The 19,797-nt window shown below is 44.8% G+C and overlaps 1 long non-coding RNA gene across 2 annotated transcripts; it reads right to left on the bottom strand.

The window, feature by feature from the left end:
- Positions 1–332: 332 nt before the first annotated feature.
- On the bottom strand, positions 333–19,711 carry LOC125536767 (uncharacterized). 2 transcript variants are annotated; one of them, XR_015607680.1, is made up of 3 exons: positions 19,280–19,711; positions 19,043–19,197; positions 333–581 (listed from the first exon to the last, which is right to left on the bottom strand). It is a non-coding gene; the product is annotated as an uncharacterized LOC125536767 (long non-coding RNA). The 2 variants fall into 2 exon arrangements; XR_007295219.2 differs by lacking the exon at positions 333–581 and having other exon boundaries at positions 18,985–19,197.
- Between the last annotated feature and the right edge of the window lie 86 nt (positions 19,712–19,797).

The raw sequence follows: 19,797 nt of genomic DNA, 5'->3' as shown, positions 1-19,797 counted from the left end.
CGTTCTTCAAAATCTCTTCAACCGCTTCAAAAGACTCGACAATGAAAATGTTCAACAAACCTTTGATCGCCTCACTGACATCTCAAATGAGTTTCAAGCACTTGGTGCCACTGATATCACCGACCATGAGGTGGTGAAGAAATTGCAGAGATCGCTTGATTCCTCATTTGATACCTTGGCATTAATGATACAAGAACGTTGTAACACCTTCGATGCGACTATATCTCCCACGTGTCGAGGCATGACTTAGAGGCATAATCGCATTGAAGGCATATGTCGCAAGTTAGGCAATCTTCACAACATCCCACGTAATATAAACAATAAAGGGGAGATAACAATAGTTGGCTTACACTCGCCACGTCAATCAAGTACATAAATAACATTACATCACCCAAACACTCATGGCCCGACTACGGCGCCAAAATAAAAGATAACCCAACACGCGACACGGTCCCAATCACCCCCAACTGGGCACCACTACTGATCATTGGGAAAGGAAACATAGAATCGTTGAGAGTCTTCGTCAAACTCCCACTTGAGCTCATATGCGTCTCCTCGAGCGGAATCATCGGGCCCTGCATCTGGTGTAATAGTAATATGTGAGCCACAGGGACTCAGCAATATCGCACCCTCGCGACCAAGACTATTTAAGCTTATAGGTAAGGCAAGGTAAAAAATATGTGGAGCTGCAGCAAGCGACTAACAAGTATGGTGGTTAACTTATTCGCAAAAGAGAGCGAGAAGAGGAGGCAAAGCACGAGCGAGAAACTAGAGGACATCCTACGCAAACATTACTCCAACACCATGTCCACTTCCCGGACTCCGCCGAGAAGAGGCCATCACGGTAACACACTCGGTTGATTCATTTTAATTAAGTTAATGTTAAAGTTATCTACAACCGGACATTAACAAATTCCCATCTGCCCATAACCGCGGGCACGGCTTTCGAAAGTTCAATCCCTGCAGGGGAGTCCCAACTTAGCCCATGACAAGCTCTCACGGTCAACGAAGGAATAGACCTCCTCCCAAGACGTTCCGATCAGACTCGGTATCTCGGTAACTCAAGACACTTCGACAGGTTAAAACAAGACCAGCAACACCGCCCGAATGTGCCGACAAATCCCGATAGGAGCTGCACATATCTCTTTCTCAAGGCACACGCAGATGAGCCCTCCATACAACTAAAACCAAACCTCGAGTTTCCCCGAGGGGGCGCTGCACAGGACTCTAGTTTGGACCAACACTCAGAGGAGCACTGGCCTGGGGGGGGGGGGTTTAAAATAAGATGACCCGCGGGCTACGGAAACCCGAGGGAGAAAGAGGCTAGGTGGCAAATGGTAAGACCAAGGTTGGGCATTGCTGGAAAATCTTTAATCAAGGCGAACTATCAAGGGGTTCCCATTATAACCCAACCGCGTAAGGAACGCAAAATCCGGGAACATAACACCGATATGACGGAAACTAGGGCGGCAAGAGTGGAACAAAACACTAGGAGAAAGGCCGAGCCTTCCATCCTTTACCAAGTATATAGATGCATTAAGATAACATGGCAATATAATGATATCCCAACAAGTAAATAAAAGATGTTCCAACAAGGAACGGCCTCCAATCTTCACCTGCAACTAGCAACGCTATAAGAGGGGCTGAGCAAAGCGGTAACATAGCCAATCAACGGTTTGCTAGGACAATGGTGGGTTAGAGGTTTGACATGGCAATTTGGGAGGCTTGCAAGCAAGTGGTAGGCATCGTAGCAATGGCATAGCAAAAGAGCGAGCAAACTAGCATAGCAAAGATAGTAGTGATTTCGAGGGTATGATCATCTTGCCTGCACAGTTGTCAGAGTTGACTGGATCCTCAAAAGCAAACTCAACGGGCTCCTCGTTAGCGAACTCGTCTCCCGGTTCTACCCAAACAAGACAGACAAGCAACAAGGACACAATCAACCACGTGCAAGGATCAAGCGATATGATGCAATGATGATATGCTATGCGGGATGCAAAATGCAAGATATGACAGGAAATGCATGAACCTGGCCTCAACATGGAAAACCAAGTGTGCCATTGGAAATATGAGATGAAATCGCTTGAAAACGATATAAAGAACGCCGGAATCGGAGTTACGGTTTGGAAATGGCAAGCGATTCAAAAATGACACCGGTCTGCGATTTACAGCAAGTAGGCATCTAAATGCAATGAAATGAACATGCTACAGCAACCAAACATGTCAACAAAATACATGGCAGGGATTCACACAGGATGCTTAATAAAAGTCTAGCACTGAGCTACGGCCAATTCATCCATTAACGGGTTCAAACAAGCATGGCAAAAATGCATATGACAAACAGTTCTCAGACTTAGTGAAATTAACACTTGTCTGGAATTTCAGATCAGGTAGCACTCTTCGGAGCAACAAAACTACATGCTACAGGACCTGAACAAGGCAAAGTAAAGCATGGCATGGAGCTACTCAAATAGCTTAACAAAAGTCCCTTAGTGACCTTGAGCCAAAAGGGATCAGAAAATACAATTGCAAGCATGTGAACATAGCAAAAACATAATCAGTTTTCATACTTAGTGAAAAACTGACACATGCTGAAATATAACTCAAGTAGGCATGTTTACGAGCTCGATGCACTCACTACGGTGCAAGTCATGGCAAGACAAGCATACACCCATAAAGAAGGCACAAAATGCAAGCTAGACATGGCAAGAACAATAGCATAGCATGCAAGGATCAACTACAACATCACCGGCAAAATTGCAAACAAGTTGACAATCTGCCCAGATTCACAAAGTGGCAAAAGTAGAGCTCGATTGACTCAAGCTAGGGTGCTCCATAATTGCAAACAAAGACATGGATGGATAGAGAACTACAATATTAACAAAACTCCCTTACTGATCATCCTCAAAAGAGGCACGGATCACTAGGAAACAACAAGAACATATGGCATCATGAGATAAGCAGCCCAGGACTTAGTGAAATCACTAAGTCCCTGAAAACAGAATTAGCAAGTGCACCACTTTGCAAGCTTGCACAAGTCACCACACACATCCTAAAAATACATGGGTTGCACCTTTGGAAAGATGACAAAACCCTTAACAAAACATATGTAGAACTCACGGGCATATCATGCACACAATAGTCATGGCAAAAATGACAAAAGTGCTAAACGGAGTAGCAGATCTGACAATCAACTCAAGTAGCCCTCTTCTAACAGCATTTCGGGCATCAAGATGAGCTCAAATGAAAATGATGCAATGGAATGAAATGATGTACTCTCTGAGGTGAACATTTTGATATGCTATATGCATGAATCGGAGCTACGGATGCATAGTTACGGGGCTACGAACATGTGCATATGGACTGGGATTTACGGGACTTAGGGAAAAAATCACCACCTAGGGTTTCACTGTTCACCGGATCCGGATCTGGGCACGGAAATCGAGGATCGCCGAGATCCCACCGGAGCTGACCCGGAGCTCGCCGGAGTCGGTCGGGGAAGGAGGAGGAGTCGCCGGAGTGGCGGAGCTTGGCAGGGCGGCGGGAGGCGGCGCGGAGCGACGCGGGCGGCTCGGCGGCGCGGCGCGGTTGGCGGCAGGCGGCGCGTCGCGGCTGGGGAGGAGAAGGGCAGCGGGCGGCGCGGCTGAGGAGGCGGCGGCCCGGTAGGCGGCGACGGGGGCCCGTCCTGGGCCGAACGGGCCTCGGCGGCGGCGCGGCTGCCGTGCCACGTGGCGACGCGCGATTCGCGGCGGCGGGGAAGCGGACGCGTCCGGCCGGTGCGGGGGCGAAATTTAGGGTTTGAAGAGGAGGGGATCCGGGATGTTTCGAGGGGGGCCTATTTATAGGCATAGGAGGAGCTAGGAGAGTCCAAATGAGGTGCGGTTTTCGGCCACGCGATCGTGATCGAACGCTCTAGATGATGGAGCAGAGTTAGGTGGGTTTTGTGCCAAATTGGAGGGGTGTTGGGCTGCAACACACACGAGGCCTTTTCGGTCCCTCGGTTAACCGTTGGAGTATCAAACGAAGTCCAAATGATACGAAACTTGACAGGCGGTCTACCGGTAGTAAACCAAGGCCGCTTGGCAAGTCTCGGTCCAATCCGGAAATGTTTAATCCCCACACACGAAAGAAAGCTAGAAATGACCACCGGAGGAGAACGAAGCGCCGGAATGCAAAATAGACAACGGGGAAAATGCTCGAATGCATGAGACGAACACGTATGCAAATGCAATGCACATGATGACATGATATGAGATGCATGACAACGATAACAACACCGGAGACAAAAAAAACCCGAACCCGAGGAAATAAATATAACTTAACGCCGGAAACGGCAAGAGTTGGAGTATAAATAGGGAAAGTTACATCCGGGGTGTTACAAACGTGGAGACTATAAGTCACTTGATCCCGCCGATATCCTCGAGATACTAAACACTCATGAGTTCCAGCTTGCTAAGAAGAGAGATCTCTATGGACCAAGCTATGGTAGATCACGGGCTCTGAAGGCCTAGGCAGTGTTTGAATCTGAAGGTGAAGATTCTGACAGCCGCCTTGGTGACCCTGAAGAACTGAGCGAGGGGCTAGCTGTGCTTGTGAGGAAGTTCCAAAAGTTCTCAAGACGTGGTGACTTTGGTAAATCCTCAAGAGGTGGTGACTTGAGAACAGATTCCTCATCCCATGATTACAAGAAGAGACTCTGCCACAAATGCAAGAAGCCTGGACACTACATTCAAGATTGTCCTCAGTGGGAAAAGGGATCAAAGAAGAAGAAGTACAAGGATTATAGTTCTGATGATTCAATGAAGAAGAAATCTTCAAAGTCCTCGTCATCAAAACCTTCAAGGTCCTCATCTCACAAGAAGAGCAGCTCCAAGAAGGCTCAGGCGTTCATTGGCAAGGAAAATGGACTCTGAGGCTGAATCTGAGGAAAATGAGGAAGAGGAGGAATTTGAGGAGTCAGACTCTGGTGTGGCGAGCCTAGCCCTCACTACCGCGTTCGTCAGCAAGTCCACCTTCAATTCTGAAGAAAAGGACCTCCCCAACACTACTAATGACGGTGATGAGGACTACGCTCCCACCTATTGCTTCATGGCAAAAGGCTCAAAGGTACTCAAATATCCCTTCTCTGAATCTAGTGAGGATGAATCTGATGAAAACCTCAAACCCAGCTATTCTAAACTTGCTAAGATTGCTGTGAAACTACAAAAGGCTCTTGAAAAGGTTCAAAACATGCTAGATAAAAGCGATGATATGTTGGGCGAGGAAATGGATCACACTAAATTTTTTACTGAAAATATTCAGAGACTTCAGTCCAAGTTTGACAATCTTCAAGGTCATCATAACACTCTCCTATCTGATCATGAGAAACTTTCTTATGAATTTCTTCAAAGAAAGCAAGATCTTGACCAGTTAAGAGTGAGTTACGAGGATCTTCAGAAGGAGTGTGATTCATTACTTGCTCAACAGATTAACGCTACTCAGGATGAATTTGTTCCTCCATGTTTGACGTGCATTGAACATGAAACTGCTAATTCTTCACCTGAATGCTCAAATACTTCCATTGCTGCAAATTCTTCAACTGCCTCTGCTGTCACTAATTCCTCATCTGAGGACATTGCTAGTATCACTAATGATGCAGGGCTGAAGGAATTGTATATGACAAGCATGTACAAAAGCCTCAAAGGGCATCAGGCTCTTTGTGACGTGCTTAAAAGGCAGATCCTCAACATGAATTCTAGAAAAGAGGGTATTGCCTTTGAGAGGAAACTCAATGCTGATGGGACCTACTGGAAACCTGAGCAGTATCCCAAAACCTCATGGGTTGCTGTAAAGGGACCTTCAGTGGACCCATCTACTTTATCTGGCTTTACATGTGAATCTTCATATTCTTCTGATGAGTCAATTGACTCCAACTATAAACTGTTGAAAAATCAGAATGGTGAAGTATTTGCTAGATATGTTGGCACTAATTGCAGGAACGGTCCTCCTATGAAGAACATCTGGGTTCCCAAATGGTGCCTTGAAAATCTTCAGGTGAATGTCATCATGACACCACCTGTGAAGAATAGGAACCCCAGATCGAATTCTTCATATGGACCAAATTCTTCATATGGACCAAAATCTTCATATGGATCCAAGTCCTCATAAGGACCAAACTCCTCACATGGATCAAATTCCTCAAAAGGATCAAAGTCCTCATATGAACATCATCGTGCTAACTCGTCTATTTCGTAGGGAAAATCTAAGGATTATGGATATGTGCATTATTCTTCAAATCATTATGTTTATAAGTCCTCGAAGAATTTCTCTGCTTACTCTTATGCTTATCCTAACCCCTCTTATGTGAAACGAAGTGAATTGGCATCTATGCCACCTTTCTCTTATGGAGGTCGCAGAATGATGAACTCTTTGTCACCCCTTCAGATGTGGGTGGTGAAGAAAAAGAACTAATCTCTTATGCAGGATCAGGTCTCCAAACGAACTTAATCGTCTGAAGAATTTGCTGGAGATGTGAACGTGCTTGAAAGGACTCAAGTTAATCATGAAGAAATGAATTTTCATTTCTCATGTCCTCATACTGCTTTATCTGTTTTATTTCTTGATGAAATTGATCTGATGAAATTAATACCATATTCTTCACTGATGAAGTATATGAGTTCGTAAGATGCACTAATTCATCTGTAGGATGATCAACCCAAAGCCACTGAGTGGGTCCTCGATAGTGGATGTACAAATCACATGACTGGTGACAGGAGCTTATTGATGGACACTTCTTTATCTCCATCACATCTGAAGCATATCACCTACGCTGACAAAGGCAAAAGCAAGGTATTGGGTCTAGGTAAGGTTGCAATCTCAAAGGATCGACACATGGACAAAGTCATGCTTGTCGAGTCCTTAGGGTTCAACCTCATGTCTTTCTCAATGCTTTATGATCTTGATATGGTTGTTGTCTTTGGCAAGTATCGTTGTGTTGTGATCATGGAAGCTGACAATTCCAAAGTCTTCGAAGGCTTTAGGAGAGGAGATTTGTATATTGTTGATTTCTCTATAGGACCACAACCTGCTACATGTCTACTTGCAAAAGCTTCAGAAGGCTGGCTATGGCATCGACGACTTGGTCATGCTGGCATGAGGAATTTGCACATGCTTGCGAAGAAGAAGCATGTCATTGGCATTGAAAATGTCAAATTCCTCAAGGATCACTTATGCGGAGGCTGTGAAGCTGGAAAAATGACCAAGGCCAAGCATCCAGCGAAGACTATCATGACTACTACTCGACCATTTGAATTACTTCACATGTATCTCTTTGGCCCTACTCATTATGCCACATTTACTAATGTTGCATCCTTATATGGCTTTGTCATTGTTGATGATTATTCTTGATATATATGGGTCCATATTATCACTTACAAAACTGAAGTGCAGGAAGTCTTCAAACGATTTTCATCGAGGGCTTCAACCAACTTTGGTGTGAAGATCAAGCACATCAGAAGTGATAATGGAACTGAGTTCAAGAACACTGGTCTTGATGACTATCTTGATGAACTTGGTATTACCCATGAGTTATCTGCTCCTTATACTCCTCAGCAAAATGGCATCGTAGAGCGCAAGAACAGGACTCTTGTTGAGATGCCCCGCACTATGCTTGATGAGTACAAGACGCCTCCTCGCTTTTGGCCTGAGGCAATTGATACTGCGTGCCACATCATCAACAGGGTATATCTTCACAAATTCTTCAAGAAGACTGCATATGAACTCCTCACTGACAAGAAACCCAATGTGAGTTATTTCAAAGTCTTCGGTGCTAAATGTTGGATTAGAGATCATCATCACAGTTCTAAATTTGCACCGAAAGCACATGCAAGTTTTATGCTCGGTTATGGTAAGGACTCGCACACCTACAGAGTCTTCAACACCTGTCATCACAAGGTTGTTGAAACTGTAGATGTGCGGTTCGATGAAACTAATGGCTCGCAAAGAGAGCACCTACCTCCTGTGACAGATGAAATACCTCCTGAGGAATCTATTAAGTTCAAGGCTACTGAGGATGTCATTCCTACTGAAGAATCTGCTGAAGAAGTCATTCCAGAACATGAAGAACGTCATGCTGATGCACGTGAGGAAAATGGTGCTGAAGAAAATGCTGATCAAATTCCTCAACGACAACCCGCTCATCCTCGCGTTGCAAATGAAGTGCAAATTGAGAAAATCATCAGCGACATCAACATTCCAGTGATGAATTTGCCTATATGATGAGTGAAGAATATCAAATGTCTATGATGGGAGAATTGAAATTCTTCTTAGGTCTTCAGATTCGTCAACAGCGCAATGGCATATTCATATCTCAGGAGAAATACCTCAAGGATGTACTAAGGAAATTCGGCATGAAAAATTGCAAAGGAGTCAAAATCCCTATGCCCACAAATGGTCATCTATGCACCGATGAAAATGGTATTGACTTCGATCAAAAGATATACCGCTCCATGATTGCTTCTTGATTGTACTTATGTGCATCTAGGCCAGATATTATGCTTAGTGTTTGCATGTGTGCCCGATTTCAAGCTACACCGAAGGAATCACACCATAAGGCTGTGAAGCATATTCTTCGATATCTAGCTCACACACCAACACACTTGGATTATGGTACCCCAAGGGCTAAGTTTTTGATCTCATTGAATATTCAGACTTTGACCATGCTGGTGATCGTGTGGACCGCAAGTCAACATCTGGCACATGCCATTTCCTCGGACGATTTTTGGTCTGTTGGTCCTCGAAGAAACAGAACTGCGTATCACTGTCTACTGCTAAAGCTGAGTACATTGCTGCTGGTTATTTCCGTGCTCAACTGCTATGGATGAAGCAAACTCTCAAGGACTACGACGTCAATGTGAAGAATGTGTCACTCTACTGTGACAATGAGAGTGCCATCAAGATTGCTCATAACCTAGTTCAGCATTCGAAGACAAAGCACATTCAGATTCGTCATCATTTTCTTTGTGATCATGTGTTGAAGGGCGACATCTCTATTGAGCATGTGAAGAGTGAAGAACGGCTAGCCGATATCTTCACTAAGCCCTTGGATGAGAAGAGATTTAGCAAGTTGCGGTGTGAGCTAAATATCCTAGAATCTTCGAATGTTCTTTGAAAAGGACACTCATCCTAACACTTATGCAAAATTGATGACTTAGATGTGCAACACATGAAGAAACGTTTTTCTTCAATCAATGAAGAATAACACTGTAAGTGTGAAGAAATTAACGAAGAATTTGATTCTCAAAACCGTACGACAATTATACGGGGTGTCTGAAATCATCATTCTTATACAGTGGGTCACGCCATCACCAAATGTTGAAAATCTTCAATTGAGTTTTTCCTCAGTTCTTTGAAATTCCTCGGTTGTTTTTCAACTTGCATTGTCTTCACTATTTCCGTCATTTTTCTTCTTTGACTATATATATGAGTTTATGTCCTCTACAACATTCACTTATTGCTATTTCTTCTAGTTGCTCTTTCTGCTAAGTGAATGTGATCAGACCCTTTCCCCTCTATGCTAAACTCAACCCAGTCTATTCACAAATTCTTCATGTGCGTTCTATTTGAATCTCGTTCAGAATCTTCACTGTATCCTTGTCAGCTGAAGAAATTGCGAACGGAACTTTAAAACCCATCTTATCTAAATTTTTGGCTTTGCCGCTCAAAATGTTCCGCATTCTGTGTGATGTTTATCTATTCACCCAAGATCTCGCACGATCGCCACCTTTGTATACGTGGGTGACACATGTCAAGCAAATGAGAAAGGTCAGGGGCACGTTCATCCTATTTCCTCGGGCGAGCAGTTTTTCACTTCGGCTATAAATACCCCTCTCCCTTCCTCACTTCACTTTTACTCCGCTCGACCTCACTCCCTCGCTCAAGCTCCCCAACCCTAGCGCCGCCGCTACTTTCATCGTCACCGATGAGGAAGAGCTTCACTGCCTCGACCTCGTCACCGCCGTACTCACGCTGGACGCGGATTTCTTCACTCTGCCGCCGCCATAGCTGTCTTCCTCAGCCAAGTTAGGGCGTGGAAGATCTGAAACGACGAGCTTCAAATCTACACTTCCTGGTTCGTCGTGTTCTTCTTCAAGGGTAATTAAAAGTTACTTTTACTGCCCTTGTTGATTCTGATGTTTTCTTCAAATCTTCAAAAGGTGTTTATTCCTCAACTCTTCACATATCATCTGTTCTTGATCTGTTTCTCTAAGCAACATTTTTCTTCAAGATTCCTCAATTGTGTGGATTTTCAAATCTGTACAACTAAGAAACCTAAGTCGAAGAACGCTTAGTGAAATTCTTCAAGACTCATCTGGTCAATTTCCTCAAACTTGTTCTTTTTGCAAAAACTTCTGAGAACGCATATAACCTCTTCAAATTCTTCGCACCTATACTCTGTTCACAGGTACACATGTCCGCTGCTGAATCATTATGTTCTCATCAACTTAACTAATTTGTAGTGTTCCTCGAAGAAAAATTGCATACCTCTTCAGAGAACTCAATCATTAAAAACCCTCAGCTGAAGAAAATGGCAGATGGCAAGAAACCTCAGAAGGGAGGAAAGAAGATAGAAGTCAACACTACGTTTGAAATACCTGATGACATATACAAGGATTATTGCACTCTTGATGAGGCCACCCATGGGAAGGAAACTAAGAATGAGCGCAAAGTGCGCATCCAAAGGATAGAGTGGAGATGGGCACGGGAATGGAGGGAATACAGATATGTCACTCCCAAGTATATGAAGAAATTCGCTCTTCATCCTTCATGCCCAAGACTTCCTTTGGCACCTGGCCAAGAAGCTGATCCCACCAGCCTCAAGCGTGGTGAGGATTATCCTGATGAATGGGCCAAGCGCCAGGCCAAGCTTGCCAGAGTAGCTAAGGAAGCAGTGAGAAAATTCAATGAAGACTCTGTTGCTACTACTGCCACTGCTGAGGCCTCTACAAGTAAGCCCAAGAAGGCAATGCCAAAGAAGCCAGCTCATAAGCCAAGTGCTTCTACCCAAATGCCCTCACGGCCAAATTCCTCAGCAATGCCCTCACGACCAGTTTCTTCAAAGCCCTCAAGGCCAATTCCTCAATCCACACCAGCTCCTCCAAAGTCCTCAGCTCCTCCGTCAAAGTCCTCTGCACCTGCGCATCTTGCCTCGTGCCAAAGGACAACATGCATCTCTATTGCCTCAGGCGCCTCTGCAAGTTCTTCAGCTCCACTACATTCTTCAACTGGCCCCACTCTGCTGAAGACCAAGGCAACTGCTGGACGAGGCTCTCGACCAAGTCCTCAAAATAAGAAGGTCGCTTTTCAAGTGCCGTCTGATGAAGACGAAGCTGATGATGAAGAACTTGCTAAAATCATCAGGGACAGGCAAGTTAGGGCCGCTAGAGCCAAAGGCACAAGTGTGCCTCTACTTTTGGATCCAAAGTTGATCCTTGATTACATTGATCTCTGGCACAAGGACCCCAACACTCCCATGCCTGATTTCAAGTTGACTCCTGGCCAAAGTCATATGTTGACTCACTTCATTCAGGAAGAGAAATTGAAATTTGAAAAGGCCAGGCAGATCAAGAAAGGCAGTACAAAAAGGAGCGCTTCCTGAAGAAAAACGTTGTCTTTATGACAACTGAAGAACTTGTCACTATTCAATCTGAGATTAAGAAACTCAGTGATGAATTTGACGCATACCACGCTGATTGGCTAGGAGCCAAGGTTCGTTTTATGAGACTTGCTGACAACTTCACCTCCACTGTTGCATCACAAACGCAACAAGAAATTCCTCAGGCTGCAGCATCTGCTCAGCCTACTGAAGAAAATGCCAGCACCGCTGATGACACTCAGGCTGTTGAAGAAAATGCTAATTCCAGGGCTGATGACTGCATTCCAGCCACTAAAGAAATTGCCAGGGCAACCACTAGTGTAGTGCCTGAAGAAAATGAAGAAGTCAGGGCAACTGCATCAGTTGTGCCTGAAGATCTAGGACCAAATTCCTCTGCTCCTCCTGCGCCTACACCAACTACTATCCTTCCATCTGCATCAGATGTGAAGAAGACCAAGGCTGCAGAGCGTGCAGATGTGAAGAAAAGGAAGGCATCAACTGCATCAGATTCTTCAGCTCTGAAGAAAATGAAGCCACTGACAAGTTCCTATGACAATCCAATTGATGTTGTTCCTGTCTCATCCATGCCATCAAAGGACCTTGTTCCTTTTGATGAAGAATACATGATCCCAAGTGGATCAGATGATGACATTCCTTTTGTTGCTTCGTCAGAGCAGTTGGATAAAGAAATTGAAGTGAATGAAATCCCTTCAACCCCAATACTCTCATCGCCCATGCCTCAGTTCACTGCTGAAGAGGCCGACGTTGAAGAAATAAATGAAGAAGAAGATGTGGACATTGGATGCACAACTCCAGTGTTGAACGATGACTTTTGGGAAAGTCAGCACCCCGATTCTCCTCTGTTCACACCCCTTCAACAAATTCCTCAGCCCCCTGTAACCACTGAAGTTCAACTGGGATCTGAAGAACCTCATGCCACACCATCTGTCCATGAAGAGATTTCAGCCACTAGTGCTGAAGCATATGTAAATGAAGAATTGAAGTCCCAGGCTGCCACTGAAGAAGAACCTGAAATTTCTCAGCCTGCAGAACCTGAGATCGAGATCCCTGAGGTTGTGATGCAATTGACTGACACTCCTCACCCCAAGCCAAAGGATCCCTTCTCGAAGAAGCAGAAATTCAAGGCTGATGACTTCTTTGGCGAGCATGTATTCTTCACTGACTACAATCCTTATGACTCTGCTCGTCTAAGGAGGAAGCGTTTCTGGACTGCCAGCTAGGCCAACTTCTATTCTTCACTGCTATTCAACAAGGACAAAATCTTCTACCATGAGCATATTCCTCACGTGGACATGAAATCATTGCCTTGTTTCTCTCCTGTCCTTGGTGTTCTTCATGACGCGGGCCTCCTCAATTTTTGCTCTGACATTGTTGATTGGAATGAAGAGCTTATTCTTCAGTTCTATGCGACACTGCACATCACAAGTGATCCTGAGGATATCAACACCTAGGTCTTGGACTGGATGACCGATAACACTCATTATAAGGCACCGGCCTCTGAATTACTTCACGCCCTGCCCATCAGTCCACCCAGTGAAGGAGCTCGCTTCTTGTACCAAGAACCTGAACTCACTGCTCATTACATGCAAGTTCTAATGAAGCCTCTGAAACCCGATCAATCCCCAAGGACCAAATTCCTTGTGAAGGACTTACTCTATGTGCCCAGAATAGTCTATCGCATTCTGATGAGGACAATGAGTCCTATCAAAGGCCATGACTCATCTGATGAGGAAATAGTTGGCATCATGAAGAATCTGCTATTCAACATCATTCATAGCATTCCTGTCAATTACTATGATTTCTTCATGAGGACTCTGGCAAATGTTGCACTCTCTCTGTTTGAGTTGAAGCCTTATGCTCCTTGGATTATGAGATTTCTCAGAACAAGGTCTTCACTCAACTACAAGGCTGATTTTCAGAATCACCTCAGCTACCTGCCCCCGATTGAAGTCCTCAAGCAGACTTATACCTCAACTGATGAAAAGGGAAAGGCACCTGTTGTCATTGATGAAGGCATTCGTCCATTGGATGGTCAGTTTCGCAAAGCTGCATCTTATTCCACCAATGATGACTCTGCTGCAAATGCATCCAAGTCAAATCCTCAAGCCACAACTCCCAGGGTGATGACTGACCGTGAGCTGCTTTTTAGTCTTCACCAAAAGGTGGATCACAACCATAAATGGGTTAAGCGTCAGTTTGGTTCAATTCTTCACAACATGACTGCTACACATAATGCAGTGAAGAAAAACCACTACTACCTCCATGAAGTTTTCGGTCGCACCTGGGCTGTCTTATCACATCTGTATGGTGAAGAAGATCTAAAACAAATGGGTCTCAAGGATAACTTTGACTGGTCTGCATCTCCTCCGAGGAAATTCAAGAAAGTCAAAGTTCCTTCCTTGGTGGCCAGCTCATATTCTTCATCCCGCGACACCGACGAGTATGAAGACTTGGACGACACTGCAACAGGCCCTACAACGACAAACGACCCCAACAACGCTGGCGCTCCTCCATCAACTTGATATTCTCCAGGGGCGTTAGTCCTCATTTTCGATCCTTTTGGTCATTCTATGACAAAGGGGGAGAAATTTGAGTTAGTCTTCAAGCGGATCTACCTATATGGGCGTTTTTTTCTTCTAAGTTACAACTCTCGTTCTTTTGAAGACTTTGCTGGGTCGAGTTGTAATCTTAAACTCTATGGCGGTCTGATACTTCTGCTGATTTCTTCTGCATGCTTATTCCTCATTAAGATTAATGCACGCATGCTGAATTACATCAGTCACCATATTTTATCATGCATTTCAAATTCTTCATATTATATGTTAAATGCGTGTATGAATTACAAGATATAGGGGGAGATCTCCATGATTCTACTCTTCAAGTGTGCACTGCTTCTAAAGCAAAATCCTCACTATGCACATCTTCAGGGGGAGTTCTTCTATATCTTGCAATCAAATCCTCAATATCAGTATTTACACTTCATATGTTTATCCCCGTTGAAAACTTAACCTATATTGTCATCAATCACCAAAAGGCAGAGATTGTAAGTGCATCTAGTGCCCCTTAGGGTGTATTGAAGACTTATAGGTTAAGGGACTGATGTGTTTGTGAGTGTACACATGTCTATAAGTATATGAAGAGTTTGATATTTACGGAGAAAGTAGAACCCTAAAAATAAAGTTCTTCGACTGAAGACTTTGGATTTCTGAAGACTTTCTGAAGACTTTGAAAGTGAAGAAATTGGTGTAATCCTGAAGACTTGGCAGTCATTCGAGGAACATGAAGCATGAAGACTTTTGTTTTCGTAGTTTCATTTTCTCTTTCTTGAGTCATAGGAAACACTGTACTGTTCAAGGGGGGCGAGGAGATACTAAGGAAAAATTTCCAAGTGATGCTCAACTCAAAATCCTACACCTACCAATCCCTTCGAGTGAAGCCATTGGAAATCTCATACAGTTCAGTCATATTCTTCAGTGACAGAGACGAAGTACTTCTGGTCTCTGAGGAATTTGTTCTGACTGAGGAGTTAGGAATTCGCCAGTGCGGATTGCCTACACAGTGAGGAACATGATAGCCTTGAGGAATTTGATACTCAAATTTCCGACCGTTGTTGTGCCCTGTGCCAGCTGTCCTAAAATATCTACCCACCTAACGGTCATATCATTGAAGGGCATTTATGTCTTATCATGTCGGGCTGCTCCCTAGGCTATAAATAGCTGCCCCTACAACCACTAGCTGGTTGGCTGCTCCGAGAGAAACTGACACTTGTCATTTGAGAGCATCTCATCCTCCGAGGACTTTGAGTGAAAATCATCAAGTGAGGAAAACTCAAATCCAAACACCTACAAACCCAAGTGATTGAACATCACTGAAGAGATTGATCCTGCGTGGATCCGACGCTTGTTACCTTTGAAGACTGTGCATCTTTCAGATGATTAGGCGTCATGGTCTAGAGCATCCAAGAGGAAATTGTGGATCGCCGAGTGACCGAGTCTGTGAAGGTTTGGAAGTCACTTGAAGACTTACCACGAGTGATTGGGCGAGGCCTGTGTGTCCTTAGCTTAAGGGAAATACGATGAGGACTAAGTGTCCTGAGATGCGTGTTCAGGACTGTGTGTCCTCAGATTTAAATACCTAGCCGCCCTAACCAGACGTACAACTGTCACAGCAGTTGGAACTGGTCTACCAAATCATTGTCTTCACCGAGCTAACTGGTTCTATTTCCTCAACCCTTCCATTTCCTCTTATATGTGTTGTGTGCTTGTTCATATCTGTTTGAAGACTTTGACTGAAGACTTTATCTATTTTCTCAGCTCAATTTCTTCAGTCTGTTTGTCTTATCCTGTGTTTACGCTTTCTGTACTCTGTGCTTGTTTTCATTTCTTCTTGAAGACCATGCTCATGCTATGTTATGCTTACTTCTGAGTACTTATTCCGCTGCAAGTAGTTCTTCACTCAAGAATTTCCTCACCCTGAAATTCCTTAGTGAAGATTTCATAAAAATCGCCTATTCACCCCCTCTAGTCGATATAACGCACTTTCAGAGGGAGGGGGCACTATGAGTGGCGAAGTGGGATCGGACTGGCAGGCAGCATAGTGCGCGGTGACAACAGTGGCCATGGGAACTCTATAGCTTCCCCATTCTTAATGAGACTTGCCCATCCTAGACCATACTAGCTTAGTGTTGACTTTTTTGGGGGAAAGCTAAATTTGAAGAACTAAATGAAATGAGAAATGGGCTAGTTAGGTGATAATTCCCCAGTCAAAATGTTTTCCCTCATATTTAACTTTTGGAGGATGGACTAGAGATGCCACAAAAACACTTAGCGTCGGAAGCGGCGTTTTGGCATAAAAAATAAAAAACAAAAAACGATGCATAACAGTAAATTCATTAAAAATGGTAAAAATCAAAATAAAAAATCTGATTTTTTTTGTGGTTAAAGATGTTTAAGTGTGATGTTCGTGTCAAATTTCACCGTGTTTGGACATTCGGCTAGCTCACAGTAAAAAAAAGAAGGGGTCTGTGAGAAAATTTATTATTCAGAGCGATTTTGTTTTTTTTTGCCACGAGCTTCTCAGATGTCCAAATACGCTGAAATTTGGCACGGACATCACAGGCTCGAATATCTTTTATGTAAAAAAAAATAGAATGAAAGGGCTGCGCCCCTGCTCCATTTCATAAAAAAACGAAACAACAGATCCAGTGTATATTACATCACGAGAGCTCAGGAGGGACAGCAGGCACGCTGCCGCAGTAAAGCATCACAAATCTATAGCAACACAAAGCCAGAAACTAGAACTAGCAAAGTAAGATATCCAGCAGCGCTAGGGCACTTTTTAACAGAGAGAAGCTACAGGCACATTTGCCAAAGGCCAATGCTAGGCGCCGGCGCACCGGCTGAATTTTCGGCCGGTCGCCTAGCGCGCCTGCCACTACTCCGTTCGGTTGTTTGTCTTCCGATGTTTTGCACGTGCGTATATATAAAAGAAAAGGAAGACTCGCTGCTCTTATCGTACTAGTGCATCGGAAAAAATATTATCTATAGTTGCTCGTTCTCTTTGCATGTTCGTACGTGTGTATTAAAAAAGACTTGACGTGCTTGCTCATTCTTCTCTTTGCATCTTTGTACATGTGTATCGAAAAAAAAGACTCATGTTTCCACTTCGTATCTTGTACATGTGCATCGAAAAAAAGACCAACGCAGGGGCGCCTTGTGCGCCCGAGGAGCTAGCACCAGCTTCTCTCCGCTCTCTCGCTCGTCAAACTTTTCTTCTCTATCCGACTATCCCCACAACCAGCACCCCAAACCAGCCATGCGAGCACGCCGGTCATCATGGCCGTGCCCACCCATCCCTTGCTCCTTCATCAGCCCACGGTCGAAGCTACAATTGGCGAGCCTCGGTGCTGCAACCGTTTATGGCTTTTGCTACGACCGACGACAACAATTGCTAAAACCATTCGTGGGGATGCTGCATTGGCAACAACAACGACAACCATTTGTTGCAACCGTCATCGGCTTTTGCTACGACCAGCGAGACAGTTGCTACAATCATTCATGGCGATGCAACAATCTACTACGGCATTGACGAAGGCTTGCTGTAGCCGTCGTTGACTTTTGCTACCACCGGTGATGACATTTGCTACAACCATTCATGACAATGCAATGATCCGTGATGGTGGCGACGACGATTTTGCTGGAACCGACGTCTGCTTTTGCTACAACCGGTGCTGGAAAATTGCTACAACCATTCATGGTGATGATTGGCGCGAGGTCATCGTCATCACAGCCCTGGCCGCATCTGTTGCAGCACGGCGCCGTCGTCCCTGGCATCGTTTGGTCGTCATCGTCGCAACCCCTAGCCGCCTCCGTTATAGCACGGTGTGTAGCAAACCACGCCGCCGATTTAGTCGGTTGTAGCATAACTCGACACTGGTTGTAGCTGGCTGAGAAGTGATTGTAGCAAAAACACACCGACGATTTGCAGAAAAGACGCCGTTTGTAGCAAATCGAGGTGCCGATTGCACCAAACCACGACACCCGTTGTAGCAAAAAATGAAGCCGGTTGTAGCAGGGCAGTGACCGATTATAGCAAGAAACATGATGCCAGTTTCTGCATTGTAGCAAAACACGACGCTCGTTGTAGCGAACCGCAGCGTCGATTGTAGCAAAAATTGAAGCCGGTTGTAGAACGGGGGCGCTGGTTGTAGCAAAGAAGAGGGCGACAGCAGTTTTTTTGCGTTGTAGCAAAACACGATGGCGGTTGTGGCAAAGTCCGACGCCCGTGGTAGCAACACGCGACACCAGTTGTAGCAGGGGTGTGGTGCTGCTCAGACCATGCAGCAGCCCACGCGCGGAGAAACTCGTAGTGCACGTCGTCGCCGCGCGCAGCACTGGTGTTTGGGCAGTCGCGGTGGCGCGCGTGTGCAGGGATCAACCACCCTTGCGGTGGCTCCTCCAGAGAAAAATGAGTAGCACAGGATGCCTTTAGTAGCACCGCTCATGGTGTTTTCGCAGGATAGAAGAAAAGGAAGGAAGCACCACCATCTGTGCAGGGCCATACCCGAGAAAATGGAGGCCCGGTGCGAAATCAAAAATTAGGCCCTCAACATAACAAATGGCAATCAGAAAAATAAAGCTTGTTTGTCTAAAAAAAAGACAAATAAAGCTTGTATCTGCACTCTGATTTTCACAAGAAACTTTGATCCTTTTGGTAAAAACTTATCAAGAGCATATTTTCAAGGTCGAATTTCGTTTTTTTTTCTTAGGTTTTTCATAAATTGACTCAAGATTCGTAATTATAGAACTAGAATACTTTCAGAAATAAAAAAATAGGATGCAAATATCATGCATTAAAACTTAATATAGAAACGAAATTTGATGAAACAACCTTTGATTTATTTGGAAGGAACACCATTTGGTGGCAACATGGCTAGGGTCTTCCGGTTCCTCGTCTTGGTTAATCGGCAACCTAGCGCTTGTGGCATACCTCCAACTCCGATCAATGCACCCAGGTCGCAGGACCAGCAGCCAGCAACAATGGGACTGAAAGAAGCAGCGAAGATGTGTGAGAAGATGAGAGAAATGAGAAACCGGATAAATAGATGGACAGAGGGTAGAACAATACCAACTCATTGAATACAGAGATTAGTTTTGGGGGAAATACGAAGGAATTGGTCCACTGGAATGGAATAGAATCGAGACCTTTGGTGGTGTGATTGGACCATGGGGAGAGAAAGGGATTTGAGCTAGAAGTGAAAGAGAAAGGAGAGAGAAGAGGAGGAGACGTGCGTGAGACTGGGCCTCCGCCTTGGAGTTATTTCGTTCCAGGTTCCAACGTGTATTTGCTGATGTGTTGATTACCCACACCTAAACTAGTCATCAATGCTCTAGAAAATTTGGGGCCCTGTCAATTTGGGGGCCCTGTGCAGTCGAACACTCTGCACAGGTGCGCCGTACGGGCCTGCATCTGTGGCTGCTGTAGAAAAAGGGAAGAGGAGCAACGGGTCAGCTTGATGGGGCAGGCGGGAGGTTGAAGAAGGAGAGGGAAGAAAGAAGATGTGGCTGGGAGTCCACGGGAAAGGATAAGGGGTAGGAGCGGGAGGGCGGCTGCGGGGGCATCAAAGGACACGTGGCTTGCGTGGA

This window comes from Triticum urartu, chromosome 1A (genome assembly GCF_056163025.1).
Source record: "Triticum urartu cultivar PI428250 chromosome 1A, HENAU_Tu73, whole genome shotgun sequence".
NCBI lineage: Eukaryota > Viridiplantae > Streptophyta > Magnoliopsida > Poales > Poaceae > Triticum > Triticum urartu.
This window is presented reverse-complemented; position numbering and strand designations above follow the sequence as displayed.